This window comes from Danio rerio, chromosome 4, assembly GCF_052040795.2.
Source record: "Danio rerio strain M-AB ecotype USA chromosome 4, GRCz13ab, whole genome shotgun sequence".
Taxonomy (NCBI): domain Eukaryota; kingdom Metazoa; phylum Chordata; class Actinopteri; order Cypriniformes; family Danionidae; genus Danio; species Danio rerio.
This window is the reverse complement of record NC_141024.2, coordinates 80,745,918-80,760,155: the sequence shown is the minus strand read 5'-3', so window position 1 is coordinate 80,760,155 and position 14,238 is coordinate 80,745,918. Positions and strand designations below refer to the sequence as shown.

The following is a 14,238-nucleotide window of genomic DNA, read 5'->3' as shown; positions in this document are numbered from 1 at the left end:
TTGCAGTCACAACTTCTTGAGTGATGATGCAGCATGTGGACACCCCAACACCAAATAAATGTGAGATGGACCTATATTCAAGATTAGTTGCCAGTCTCCAAATACATATTGCCACACGAATTTCGACAGGAACTGGTTTTCTGTATCTAGTATTTTGCCGAGTTAGCCAGGGCCGGAGTGTGTCACACAGCAGAATAAAGGAGCTTCTTTCCATTCTGAGATTTTGCAGCCATTCGTGGTCCGTCCAAGTATTATTGATGTATTTCCACCAGTCACAACTACGTGGGAATAACCATATTGTCTTGCAAAAATAAACAACGAGAGAGAAAAAATATATGTAGACATTCTTGAAATATTTTTTTGGAATAGTAAAATTAAATTCATGACAGTTTAGGCACGTATTAATAGTACACTTCCAATAAACTATTTTACAATAAAAACCCACTCATAGAACATTCTGCATTTTTACATTTTCTAAATATTTAATTCTATGTTACATGATTATTTATTGGTTTAAGTCAACACTTAGCAATAAATAAAAACAAGACCATCGCGCGTGCTTTCTCTCTCACTCACTCATTCATACATGCATGTGTACGTATGAATGTGTGTGGAGGGAAATTACACATACCTGATGGATCTTTGGCGTCTGTGGGTTAGCAGCACGTAATCGCCATTCAAAATCACAGCCCGCCTTTTCAGTGTATAATGCCGCCTTACAGCTCTTCGTCGGAGAAGATGAATTTTAAAAAATGTTTTCTCGCCGAACCCTTGACTCCTGCTCAAAATTATGAATCAATATAACAACAGCAACAAAAAAAGCAACAACAAGCTCGCAGATATGATGTGTTTCCATCGAATATCCAATGAATAATTGCTACATTGTATCAATTGTAATCGCTGTTTCGGAACAACTGAATCGATTCACAGATGTGAAAGTGTAACGGAGGCCAGCTAGTGTGTGCTGTGCAGGTAAACCGCACTCCTCTGACCTCTAAAGGTGCTCTAGCGACAGACGCTAGAGGCCATGGTCTTTAGCCTCCTTGGTAGAGCAACCGACTCCCATGCGGAAAGTCGCTGGCTCAATCCCAGCTCGGAGCTGGTTGGGTGGCGTAGGACCAGTGGGGTTACATTGGTGCCGTGACCCGGATGGGAGTGAGGTTTAGGGGGGTGAGTGTAACGGAGGCCAGCTAGTGTGTGCTGTGCAGGTAAACCTCACTCCTCTGACCTCTAAAGGTGCTCTAGCGACAGATGCTAGAGGTCATGGTCTTTAGCCCCCTTGGTAGTCAACCGACTCCCATGCGGAAAGTTGCCGGTACTGTCTATCGGTAATAAAACAAAGTATTTGATTTTTGTCATCTATAGTTCATTTTGTAAACATCGTCAGCACCTATTTGTATTTTCACTGCCGTTATTTTATGTCTAATTCTAAAAATTCATGTTCAACACTACTTTGAGACACTGTTCACAGCTAAAGAATGATTTTTTTTTTGCTAATATAAGAGCAGTTAAAACAGGCCGGGAACACTAAAGGGGTAAGATATAAACAAGACAGGAGGGTTAAAGATTTTATCCATATGTTTTTAATTATTAAAAAAAATAGCATTTGGTGAGATGAATAAATATATGACAATGCAAGATCAATGAAAAGTCTAGCATTTATTAGATTTTTATCTAATATATATATATATATATATATATATATATATATGTATATATATATATATATATATATATATATATATATATATAGTTATATTAGTAACTGAACATGAGCATACATGACTTGAGACATGACGATTCAGCTACCTGCGCTGAAATCATAGTAATTATTTTAAATTTCATTTCATTTAGAGTGCGTATCATTGTGTTCTGTGGTGGGAATGGGATAATCCTGTCAGACAAGCTTTAAGGGTTTATTTATTTATTTATAAATATTCTGTGCCATATTATGCATCGGGGACTCAAATGGCACTGAATAGTAGAAATGACCCAGTTGGGTTTAGGCATTGGGTAAGATTAGGAATGTAGAATGAGATCACACTTCATAAGCCCTAATCAAGTGTTAATATTTTCAGAATTGGCAGGTAATAAGCCAGTATTTAATAGTGTAAACTGTTACTTAAACTAAAGTGTCAAATGAATTGAGAAGGAGCCGTAATGAAGACTATTTGAGTTCATCTGTCTGACTGATGTTTTGCTGCATTTTCCAGTGTTTTATCTCTAATAAAGAGCGGGACATTGAGCTGCTGTCGTGTGTCATTAAAGTTGAGTTTTCATCTGTGTTTTCTGCTAAAGGAACTGCTGAGAAACATTAAGAAACCTGTCGAGGAATGCACAGCACTTACAAAACAGGTTTATTTGGAGGACTGCCTCCTTCCACAGAATACTTGATCCTGAAGCAGTGAAACTGCACACTTATGAAGACACAAACATCACAGTATGTGTAGAGTATATTCAGTGAAATCAGCTGGAGAAAGTCTTTTATTGAGTCCAGCTGCTGTGAATGATATCAGGATCACACGACTTAACTGGGGCTAAAATTCACTCATTGTGACTTGTGTTACTGAGATTATAACAAGTACAATATAAAGCACATTTGGAAAAGTGATCTGTTGTATCACAGCGACTGCTTTACTTTTGTACCGTCAACACTGCTATTACCAGCTGAGCAAAGCCTCCATTGCTATCTTCTATTCTTATCTATTTGTGTGTCTGTGTTTTTTTTTATCTGACTGCTTATTTTCTCATGTCTCAAACAGGATGTGACGTGTTTTCCAGAGGTGAAAGAATTTTCAGATGTGTTGTTCAGCTCAACAGTTCAGCGGAGAAATAGACAGATCTGCAGGCATTATTTGAGGTGAGAGTTTGCTCTTTCTGTGCTTTATATCATCTATGAGTGTCGTCTGATTATCTGTCGATCATCTCTTTGTGTTTCTGAGACTTTACTGCTGAGCTGAAGACATTCTGAGGATTTTATTTACACCTTTTAAAGTCGAGTGTGTTTCTGGAAGAGGATCACTGAAAGCAAAAACCTTCTCATCCTGATACTGAAATCTGACTTTATGAGTGTTTATTAAGCTCAGCACAGTGGACATTTCTTTAGTTAAATCGTTTTAGTCGTTTGAAATGCAGTGACACACAATCAAATAATTCACCGAACAGATCAGCCACTTTTGACAAGATTCAGAGCACTGGAGCTTCTCAAACGTACAGGGAAACAGGCCTGGCACAGTTCGGATAGCATAGTGTGTGTGTGCCCTTACAGAAGCTCTTAAATGCAGAAAACTCGCACTGCAATAACAGTATTAATGAAGGCATTTAGTTTATTTACAGTGGAATCACACAATCTAATGTGTTGATACATGAGCTGAAAACCCTGAAGAGTTTCAGCAGTCAGACCGGTTTCATTTGTTTGCCTGAAGTGTTTCTGCTTTAACTGATTCTGATGATAAACAACTGCTGTGGCTATAACTGTCACCTGTTTTACATTGTTTTAACACTTTTTTTTGTCTAAATACTATTAAACCTGTACATTTTAGAGATCGTGACATTTCTCAAAACTAAAGCAGAAAACAAACAAAATCTCCTCTAAAATAAGGAAAATCATTTTCAATAGTACATTCATTAATTTACTTATTTTCAGCTTAGTCCTTTTATTAATCAGGTTGATGATAAATTGCCCTGAGAAAAGTTTGGACTCTTTTGACTTTGTAAGGGAGGAACACTCAAAAAATTTATATGTTGGCTATAATTAACTTTGTGTCAACAGGTTCCACGTAACAGAGTTAAGTTACCTTAAAGAAAGAATATTTATTTGAGTGAACTTAAGTTCGTTACATAAAGGTAAGGTAATGTTGTTTAGTTCAATTAACACAACATTTATAATTTAGTTTTAATTTATTGACACTGCCAAAAAAATAAATAAATCAGTTAAATTTACTGAAAAATACCGGCAGTGGTTGCCAGGAATTTTCTGTAAAAATACAGAAGTTTTATAGGACTGTTTAAATTTACAAAAAAATAACCATATTTTATCAACTGATACAATGCTTAGTTCACAAAAGCCTAGTTTAGCTCACAAAAACGTGAAGTCATTCAACGTACTAATGTGTTCATGTATGTATAATTAGCAAACAGATTTTCACTGCATTAGTAACTACACAGTTACTTTTAAACAAAAAAAGATGCAGCGCAACATTATCTAACCTTAGTTCATATTGGACTTGCACAGAGATGCTACCATGGTACATAAATGTAATCTTTAGATCAACATAACATTTATAATTTAGATTTCATTTATTTACACTGTTAAAAATTCTGTTCATTTTACGGAAAAATACCGGCAGCTGTTGCCAGTAATCTACGGTACATTTGTAAATCCATATTCATATACATATACATCAAATACATTCCACAGTCTGTATTTTTCATCAAACACATTTAACCCCTTAAATCCCAGAGCGAAATCCTTAATAGTGGAATCTGTATAGCATGAAAGCCAAGAAATATATAAGAATCAGTCTGATGAAATTAGCTACGATATTAAAACCTCCTTCACCTGCTTGTTTATTTGTTGTAAATCTTGTTAGCTTGGTGTAAGATATGATCAATATATGTAAATGAAACAACTGGAGCATCAGCCCTAAATACACCATTCACTATGAGAATGTTTGAACTATGGAAGGAATGAGAAACACACAGACATCAACAATTAGTCTTTGAATTTCAACAATGGTGACAAACCAAAAATAAAAATCTGATTAAAAAAACAACGCAGAACTATAAAAATACTGTACTGAAATATTACACTCAAAAAACAACATACACTAAAGGCAGAGAAACGAAAGTGTAAGAACTTTAAGCTGCATAATATATTCATGCTGCAATGCATGCTGGGAGTTTTGTACTAGGCTGGCACCCAGCATGCATTGCAGTATAAATAAATTATGCAGCTTTTTTTTTTAGCAACCATGGATGAGGTTTATATCCTGATTCTTGATGTCTGCATGTCTTCAGCTTTCAAGGTTTTGCGCATGACACTCTAATTATTAATTTTTTATATTTATTTACTTTTTTTGTATTTGTTAACCTTTAATGAAAAGCCTTAAGTATTGTCCCTAACAGCATTGATATAAACTCACAATTCTTTTTGTTATATCATATATATTTTCATTTACAAAAGACCAGTAATTATATCTGTTCAAATTTAGTACATAATATTTTCTCATTGCCTTTCTTGCTCTATCTGATGAGTTACAAACACACAGTTAAAACAGAAAGAGAAACATTAAGATAGAAGAGTGAGGGATCAAGAGCCCAACTAAAGCAGCCTCTGATCTCTATGATGGTGAGGTCAAATGAAAAAAATTTTTCAAAAAACATATAAACCTTTAATTATCAAATATTCCTGCAAATATGACAGAAATGTGTTCAAACTGTAATCAGTGAAGCTGCTAGTGTTGTTATTTAATGGAGGTGTTTAATCCCGTTTTAATTCAGTTTGTTTAGTGTGAGGCTGTGTCTATGTGTTTAGGTCTTGTTCTTTCTTTCAGTGATTGAGCTTGTCTACAGCAGCTGTTCATCAGTGTCTGAATTCACTCATTGTGGTCATTCACTCTGTCTAGGGGACTAAACTAATCGACTAATTTAGGGACTAGTGAATGAGGGTGTATGGCGAGATTTCAGACACTCTGATTACATTCTAGAAAACAAAGGTTAGATATGTTATTTTGCGTATTTTGTACAGAAATGAGCTGCTAATTATTAAACAGATTTTCACTGTGGACTGTACAGCCTTTTACTGTTAAAATCACCCATATTTTTTTCAGTGCATTGAACATTCAAAATTTTTACTGTAATCTTCCTCTAATGATTCCCATTTAATGAGAGTGATTTGTGTGGTTTGAATTCTCTGTTGTTTTGAAACAACAACCTACCGACCAAAATGAGGCACTGCAGAAGCAACACAACTTCCTTTTATTCATCTTAATTAAGTGAGCTGTTTAAATTTGAAAATCTACTTTTTCTATTTTTTCCCAACAAAACTCTTTTAGTTTTAACAGACAAACATAAGTGAATTGTTTAGTTTGAACATAGTTACAATCTTTGGACCAACTAAAGCCATGATCCATTTTTTTGAGTGAAAAGAGTGATATATCTGCAGTAGGAGTGGATCTTAGCAGCTAATGGCCCATTTTCACTGAGAAGTACAGTACAGTCTGGTACGGGTCACCTTCATCAGGCTTGCATTTCCACTGCCTTTTGGTGGGCGTTGTGTAAATTATGACAAAGTTTCAGACGACATAATTTTTACTTAAGGTAATGTCTACAGTAAAGCCATATGGGTCTCACATATCATTATGAGAAGCTCGTCTCACAGAACAGATGCTTTACACAACTAAATATTGTATAAATGTTCATTACTAACTTTTCTATCAACATGATTTGATTATAACTGCAAATCAATGACAGTGTGAAATAGCCTACTGTAAATGTCACACTGCAGGAAAGTGTCTGAAATCTTTGGACCGTGCCAGAACTTCATCGGAGGAAAAATCTGATCGCAACAGACACTAGGTTCATTGCCCCCTTAGAAAGAAATTTGTGCTCCTCCAGTTTTCAAAAAGGATTGTTCAATCAAAACTGAAAACTCTCTGTCATTAATTACTAAAGCAGGTCGCACACCAGAATAGCCGCTCGGTGGCACCCAGCCACGACTCAGGACACTGTTCATATACCTGCCACGCCACAGAGCACCATCTGATTAATTTCATGTTAAATATCATGCGAATGTGTGCGTCTGGTGTGTGATACTTTTAACTGTCATGTGTGCATTGGGTCGTGGCGCTTCTGCTGTGCGACCAGCTAAACACTCCCATCATTCCAACCTTCAGAAAACACATTTAGATATATTTTATAATATTGTGACAGGTGGCAGATGAGCGGATGGAGGAAGACCCACAATATAATAATAATTACAGCAATTTACTCGACTATGCCACCTTGGGAATTTCACCCAAAGAATTAAAATACATGCACCACCTATATAAAAAGGCACGCACAAGTTCACTCCACCAATTACAGTCAGAGACATTGGCACGGTACCAAAATAAATTACTTTAACAAATCTTGAATAAAAACATCGTTAATAACAAATTGTGCCCCAGGGAGCTCACCAGCCAGACTGTACTTCAGGCAAATGAAAACCACTGCAATGCACTGTGTAAGAAAGAGCACACACGCCAACAAACCAGCACACAGTGATCACTACACACTGTGAGAAAAATCCTAAAATCTCCAATAAAATTAACCTTCCGCCCTGGGAGCTCTGGCACAAGCCGAAAAGTCGGACCAATGCCCTGCAATTAAAAGCAAAAAAATAAATCAATTTACACAAATAAATGATTAAATAAACAAAACAAATGTAATAGAATTGATAAATGAAAACAAAGAAAGTCCATTAAATCCCACCTTAAACAATGAAAAGAAACAATTCAATCTTAAGCCAAATTAATTACTAAAGAGAAAATAAACCAAACATCAATAAGAAGAAAATACAGCAGTAGAGACTCACAAAATGTAGGGAAAATCTCAAATCAAAACAAGCTGGATGAATAAATCAAAATTTCGAAAATAAACAAATAAATCTAGCCAAACTATAAAGGATCCTACTTTATAATCCAATCAAATGAACCAAATAGGGAAAATGGGACCCAAACAAGCAATAATAGGTAAACATACCAACAAAAGTAAGTTAAATAAACAGTCCTTGTAGGAACAAATCGAAAAGATAGAAAATTAAAGAAAACAAAACAGAAAACTAAATCTAAGAAAACAGAAAATTTAAACGAAAAGGAAAAAACAGGACAGCACTGTAGCCGCAAATAAATGCAGAGCGTCCGACGGAGCTCCCTTTACAGATTGCCACTCAGCCTATAAACAGAGAAATAAATCATTATGGTAGAAAGTGTAAAATCTCTTCTTAAACAACATGCTTCCTTCCGCTCACCTAAGGGGATCGAGGTTGAATCAAAGGCAGAGATCACGTAAGTTTCAGTCAAACAGCCGGCACAGCAAACAAACACAGCCGCGCACCGGCGTCTGGTTCTCACAGCTGAGAAAAGAGGACACACATCATTTCCAGATCGATCGCATTAACCACAACATTAAACAGACGATGCTTCCTTACCTTTTCCTACACTCACTCTAGCTTTGGCAATCACAGCGAAACATTTTAGGCAAAGCAATATTCAGCCCGATCAAACTTTCCACTGCCCTCGGTAGGTGCGGGAAGAGACGGAAGCGCGTTCACGGCGCCGCAGCTCATCAGGTGACGCATTCCTGGTAGCAAATGCTTTCCTCTTTTTATAGCCCAAATGCCGTTTGGTGATAGGACGGAGACAAAGACCCGTAAATTACTGACGCTAGGCAACTAATTATCTCTCCTGCCACAATATGAAATAGCATTTAAATTATGAAGATTGTAAAATCAAAGCAACAGCGGAGATCTGGTCCCCGCATTAGGTCAGGGTGGGCTTGTATATAGCCTTTAAAGTGCATACGCGGCAGCTAAGTCGCACTCTAGAAAACTGGACTAGTGTATGGCATGAAGGTGAGCCGCCTAATTCATTTCATGTTTTGGTTAACTAATTCTTTAAATACAACTTTCCTGAGCTCTAAAAGGAAAAAAATGCATAAGAAGTTTGCCGTTAAGTTAATTTTAGCAGAAACGCAGCTGTCAGTCATTTTCACATTAGTTTTTCAGTTAGGGGATATGTAGCCTTATAAAAATGTTTAGTTCACTGCACAGTCCCACAGTAATCTACACTATAATGAATATTATAAGCTATTATATTCATTATTATTAATGTATTCAAATGAACCGATGAAATTGACAATATGTGGAAACATTTTGAATGGTTGCTTTCTTTTTGAAATTGCTAAAGCCAATTTTACTGTTGTGTAAAGAAACATCTCATTATGCAGCAGCAGTCTCGAGTTAGGACAATGAATAAATGCCTTTTGAGTTTAAAGATGATCGGCCTGCCAAGTCAAGCTTACAGTTATACATGAAATAGGTATAGTGTGTGAGTAAGTGGATTTGCCGTAGATCAACCTCTCACTTTCGCTGCAGGTAGGATGAATGATAATCTTTAAAAATATGTTATTTAGGCTATACTGATATTTGCTCAGGCAAAATTAAACACCAGAAAATATACAGTAGGCCTATTTTAACGGCTAAAATACAGTTAGCATATCAATTTTATTTTGTCTTCTAGCTCATGGGCCTAAACATAAAAAAATGTAACCTGAAAACATTATTAAATGAAGTTTCACAAACTAATTTCGAGAGGAGCACGTGATATGATTGACTGCAGCTGGCCACTCATCTACACTCATTAGCTAACCAATCAGATCGATCCAAACTCACTATAAATAACCTAGCTAAGATCTACACCCCTATCTTCGTTTTCTGAAGAAGCTGAAGACAGGTCCTCTCTTGCTCCTCCGAAAGCTACTCACGGACAAACTGACCTCCTACTATTTTCAACTACAATACCACACCACCATTTCCATCATCGTCAGCATGTACAAAAACGACAACAACAGTGGACGTCTGAGATCTCAAGAGCAACAGCGCAGCTACAGACAAGAAGGAAAGCTCCGCGCTCCCCGAAACACCAGCCCCGCCTCAACAACACCCAGCTCAGCCGCGAAGTCGGCTCGAGACCGAGGCTCCAACAAGAGGTCGAAGGCCTATCCACTCCAGCCAGAACACAACACAATCCCAATCTCCGCCACGTACCTTCTCCAGCATCATCATGCGTCTCTCATATCCAACAAACGACCGTCATTGAACTCTTCCAATCTCCTAAACGCCGCAACCATGATTACAAGCCGCTGCTTTAAACCCAGAAAGACCTTACGAATCCACATCTTCACCGACTCCGCCCCCTATGACATAACAACTACGCGCTCCTGCTACACCCCTATCCCAAACAGACAATATCCCTGCAAAATCTTCCGGGGCAGTAAGGAAAGCATTAAAGCAATCTCTGAATCGAACATCCTGCAGTCTTCATTAATTAAATAAACATGAATAAGACTATATCCGGACATCAACGCAACTCCTGGATTTCCACCTCACCCTTCCAGATTGCAGCTCACCAATCCAGTACAACTCCCGCCCGCCTCTTCCAGCGATCCTGACCTCTTATCTATTCTTCCAAATCTCCTACATTAACCCAGCACTAAGAATTATCCATCCTACCTCGCTATATCCCCGCCTTCCCTCCTTTCACTTCTACACACTTGCAACTACGGCGGCGACAGTCTCATGGAAACTGAAATTACTTGTCGAGTTCTGCCTATATGTTTAATCTTTTATTGATTTATGTTTGCACCCTGATCTAATTTTTCTGTATTTCTCATTTCAGGTCTGTTTAACGGATCCCAGCCCGGTATCTCGGCGCTCCCTTCCCATATAACCTCACTAGCTCTCCACCAACGCTGAACCAGAAATCAAAGAGCTTTTATGCGAGAAAGAGATCGAAAATTCACGATCGGTCCCTTTTTCTCGATCCCAGTTTAGCACATTCATCAACCCTACTGGAAAGAGCATTAGAACGTTTCTAAAAACGTCTAATTACGGCTCTTTAATCACCTCATATATTCCACCCTTTTTCAGCTTTAATAGCATCATTCCGCATAAACATGACGCTTTAAATTATCACAGCATTAAACAAGCAATCTCTCTGATGAATCTAGACGGCAGCAATTGGCTTGCAAGTCAACATTTCCTTGTCTTAAATTAAAACCTGATTCGGGCATCTCCTCCGAATTTCGGCATTAATCGGAGATTTTAATTCTACTAAGCAGTCCGTTTAATATGCGGACGCAGAAGTAGCCCATACAGGCCTGGCGCCAGGATATATCCTTTCATTAAGGCCTTATTCACATTTATTATTACTTTGCATTACTGCCTGAGTTACTGACCTAAAGCAATTAAATATTAATATAGCCTACTTTAGTATTAATATTTTGCAGTTTGGCTAATTCTTATTTAGTTATCGAAGGTTATGCAATACCTTTTATTAACGCAGATTATAGCTTCAGCGTCAACAGTGATTTTAATCATATTTCATTCACCATATTTTCTTCCTTTTTATTTCAATAATAGGCCATAAACGTTTAAGTTTTAGGTAGCTGCCCATGCAAGCTAATCCACGGTCAGATTCGTATAACCGGCAATAACTAATTGTGAAATCCGCATAACCGAGTTATCACGCCTCAAATACAAGCCTACAATGTTTTCTGGGGTTTAATCTTGCATGAGCAAATAGCAGTATAGCCTTACATATTTTTATAAATTATCATTTAGCCTACTCGCAGTACAAGTGAGAGGATGATCCGCAAATCCACTTACGCACTTATTTAATCTATAGCACAGTAACTCGACTTGCAGACCGATCACTTAAACGTAAAGGCATTTTATTGTGTCTTAACTGCTGCTAAATAATGGGATGTTTCCTTACACAACTGTAAAAGTGCGCTTTAGCATGTCAAAATGCGTTTCGTCAATGTTATTAATATTGATAATAATGAAAATAATACATTTAAATAATAATTAAGCCTATAGTGTAGACTACTATGGGATTATAGTGAACTAAACATTTTAATAAGCTACATAACTGTACAGAGCAGATTGTCGCGTTTTTGCTCAAATTAATTTAACGGCAATATTATTTTGCATTTCTCTTTAGATCTTCAGAGAATTGTGTTTAAAGAATTAGTTAACCAAAACATGTAATTACTTAGGCTGCCATAGCCTCATGTCATTCACTAGTTCAGTTTTTCCTGCGTGAGTTGAGTGCGCCTCCATCGCCGTGTGCACGTTTATACGGACGCACCTGACCTGATGCGGGGACCACATCTCTGGAATAGGAGCTTTAATCTCACAATTTCACAATTTAATTGCCATTTCATATTATACAATATTTAAACGTGTCTGAAGGTCGGGATGACGGGAGTGTTAATTAACTACTGAAATAATTTTTAGAGTGAATAATCCTTTATGAAAACTGAGGGGCTCAAATTCTTCTGAGGGGGCAATGCCTCCCTTCGCCCCCCGTAGCGCCCGGCCTGAGCCCATTCATCCACGCTTTTAAGCATTCGCTGGATTCTCACCAATAACCACGGCGTTTGCACTTAGTTCATCTATTAGATAATTTCCTTATATCTCCCCCATAATATCTTCGAGCCAAAACCTCGTGACAGGTTTCTAATATTGGCATCCCCATCGCGGATGAACGTCCGGCCAAGCCCGTCTAGAATTCTTAAGCATCAATTGAAATAAAAATAATAATTTACAAGCTTCTTAATCTAATTTAATCTACTTAAATTAGCTCTCTTTTTATCCTTGAAGACCAAGTTCACGATAAGCTCAAACTGCTGTCCAACCTAGGACACTAAAAACTCACGCGCAGTATCCCGCAGGGATGGCTTTCCGTCACTCGCCTCCTTCAACTCGCAGCACCGGTCCCTGTAGTAGATGAAGTATCTATCCATTCTCGGCCGTAACAGTCCCGGCCTGAAAGGAGTCGCGCACCGGAGGCGCCGCGCGCGCTCATGACAAGGGATGGTAGGCCAATACAAACCAGACACACATAATTAATATTTATTTAATGAAACTATTTAAATGTACAGTAGCGCTCCGCGGCGCCGTAGAATACAATTGCTCTAAAGTGAGGCTGGGCACTGCGGACAACAGCTGGATATTAATGGCTGACGGCTGCGCCGGAGCACGCACCCCGACTGAACATGTCAAGAATTCCAAACGCACGGCGAGACGCAGCGCGTCTCCGAGCGGCGCTAAAAGCGCGGGGTCCGCTTCATGTTTTACTTCCTGAGCGCTGGAATAGCTGCCCATTCATTTATAAGCGATCCAATTCATCCCCAGTATATCCTCTTTACACAGCACCGTTACAACGAAGCCGCTGGTCACTGCCCTAATAAGGGCGTTATCATTATGCTTAAAGCGGCTTCTCCATCGCTGCATTTGGACTTTAACCAAAAACGATTCATTATAACGGCTGTATCATGTTCCTAGTTGCATAAGAATTGCTGACTCTCTTTCTTGCTTATTTCCAGAAACTAGTACCGGAAGCAGAGCCATCCCTCCTTTTGAGATGATATCCCATAACCACTGCATACAAATTGGATCAAGATCCATATGTAACCCCAGAACATTTCAATAGTTCCTCACTGCTCAGCTCATCCAATATCCCATTCCCCACTCAACACTTCTATTCCTGATTCCCCGCTTGCATTCAGACTATACACCTCATTCCTACATGCACACAAACACATCCAAGACAACTCTATCAAGAGTTATTAAGGGGAATTAAAAAATTGCACTAACTCGCATACGGCTCCTTTTCAGATTCTATTGCTAATTCACAATGCCACCACAGCTGCACACAAGGGCTATCTTAACAACACATACAAACACTTGGAAGGAGGTCTTCTGACGCCTTTAATTCTTACATTTAAGCTGAGCCACAGCCATCTCAAGGAAGCTCTGAGGACCCTTACCAGCAGACACGCTAATTCCAGCGGCCAAGGGCACAGGCATAATCCAGGGATATGACAAGACCCAGCTATGCCAGCTCCCCAGGAGTGGAAGAGCTACCCAACCACGCAAGCTCGCGGGCATGACCCAGCCTCCTAACTGCCTTTCCTTCTTATAGCTTGAGTTGCACTCAACTTTCTCTCCCTAGTCACTCCCCTAAGGACTTCTGTAGGACCCCGCCCCATGGCTCCGAACCCCGTACAATGTTACACAGAGCTTCAATTCCCGCAGGAATCATATTAGCCTTGCCCCAGCCCTAGCTTTTTATATATTATATATCATTTCTTATAATGCTATATAATATAGCCTCATTTATTTATTCTCTCTGTTTGATTTTATTTATATAAATTTATATTCATATGCACCCACGCATATAAATATTAATTTATATGTAGCGCTGCCACCCTCATGCTCTGTTCCCGCAGGAACACTCCCAGAGCACCTATTATGCCCGTCAGCCTCCAGTAGGTGTCTCCATCTACCCCTCATCTCTCCCGACTCCTACTGGAGTTGGCCAAAATAGCTCACCCAACCCCGAGCTGTGACACGAGCACGAGTCACGTCACTGACCCTCCCCGGCCCTAGACCATTATTTTTCTTTATTC

At 38.6% G+C, this 14,238-nt stretch overlaps 2 long non-coding RNA genes across 2 annotated transcripts; one reads left to right on the top strand and one right to left on the bottom strand.

The window, feature by feature from the left end:
* Nucleotides 1–2,414: 2,414 nt before the first annotated feature.
* LOC141381920 (uncharacterized) lies at nucleotides 2,415–5,786 on the top strand. The gene is made up of 3 exons (XR_015484491.1): nucleotides 2,415–2,440; nucleotides 2,763–2,860; nucleotides 5,556–5,786. It is a non-coding gene; the product is annotated as an uncharacterized LOC141381920 (long non-coding RNA).
* A 1,621-nt stretch (nucleotides 5,787–7,407) lies between these two features.
* LOC147845105 (uncharacterized) lies at nucleotides 7,408–8,600 on the bottom strand. Its single transcript, XR_015484552.1, has 3 exons — nucleotides 8,192–8,600; nucleotides 8,012–8,116; nucleotides 7,408–7,935 (listed from the first exon to the last, which is right to left on the bottom strand). It is a non-coding gene; the product is annotated as an uncharacterized LOC147845105 (long non-coding RNA).
* Between the last annotated feature and the right edge of the window lie 5,638 nt (nucleotides 8,601–14,238).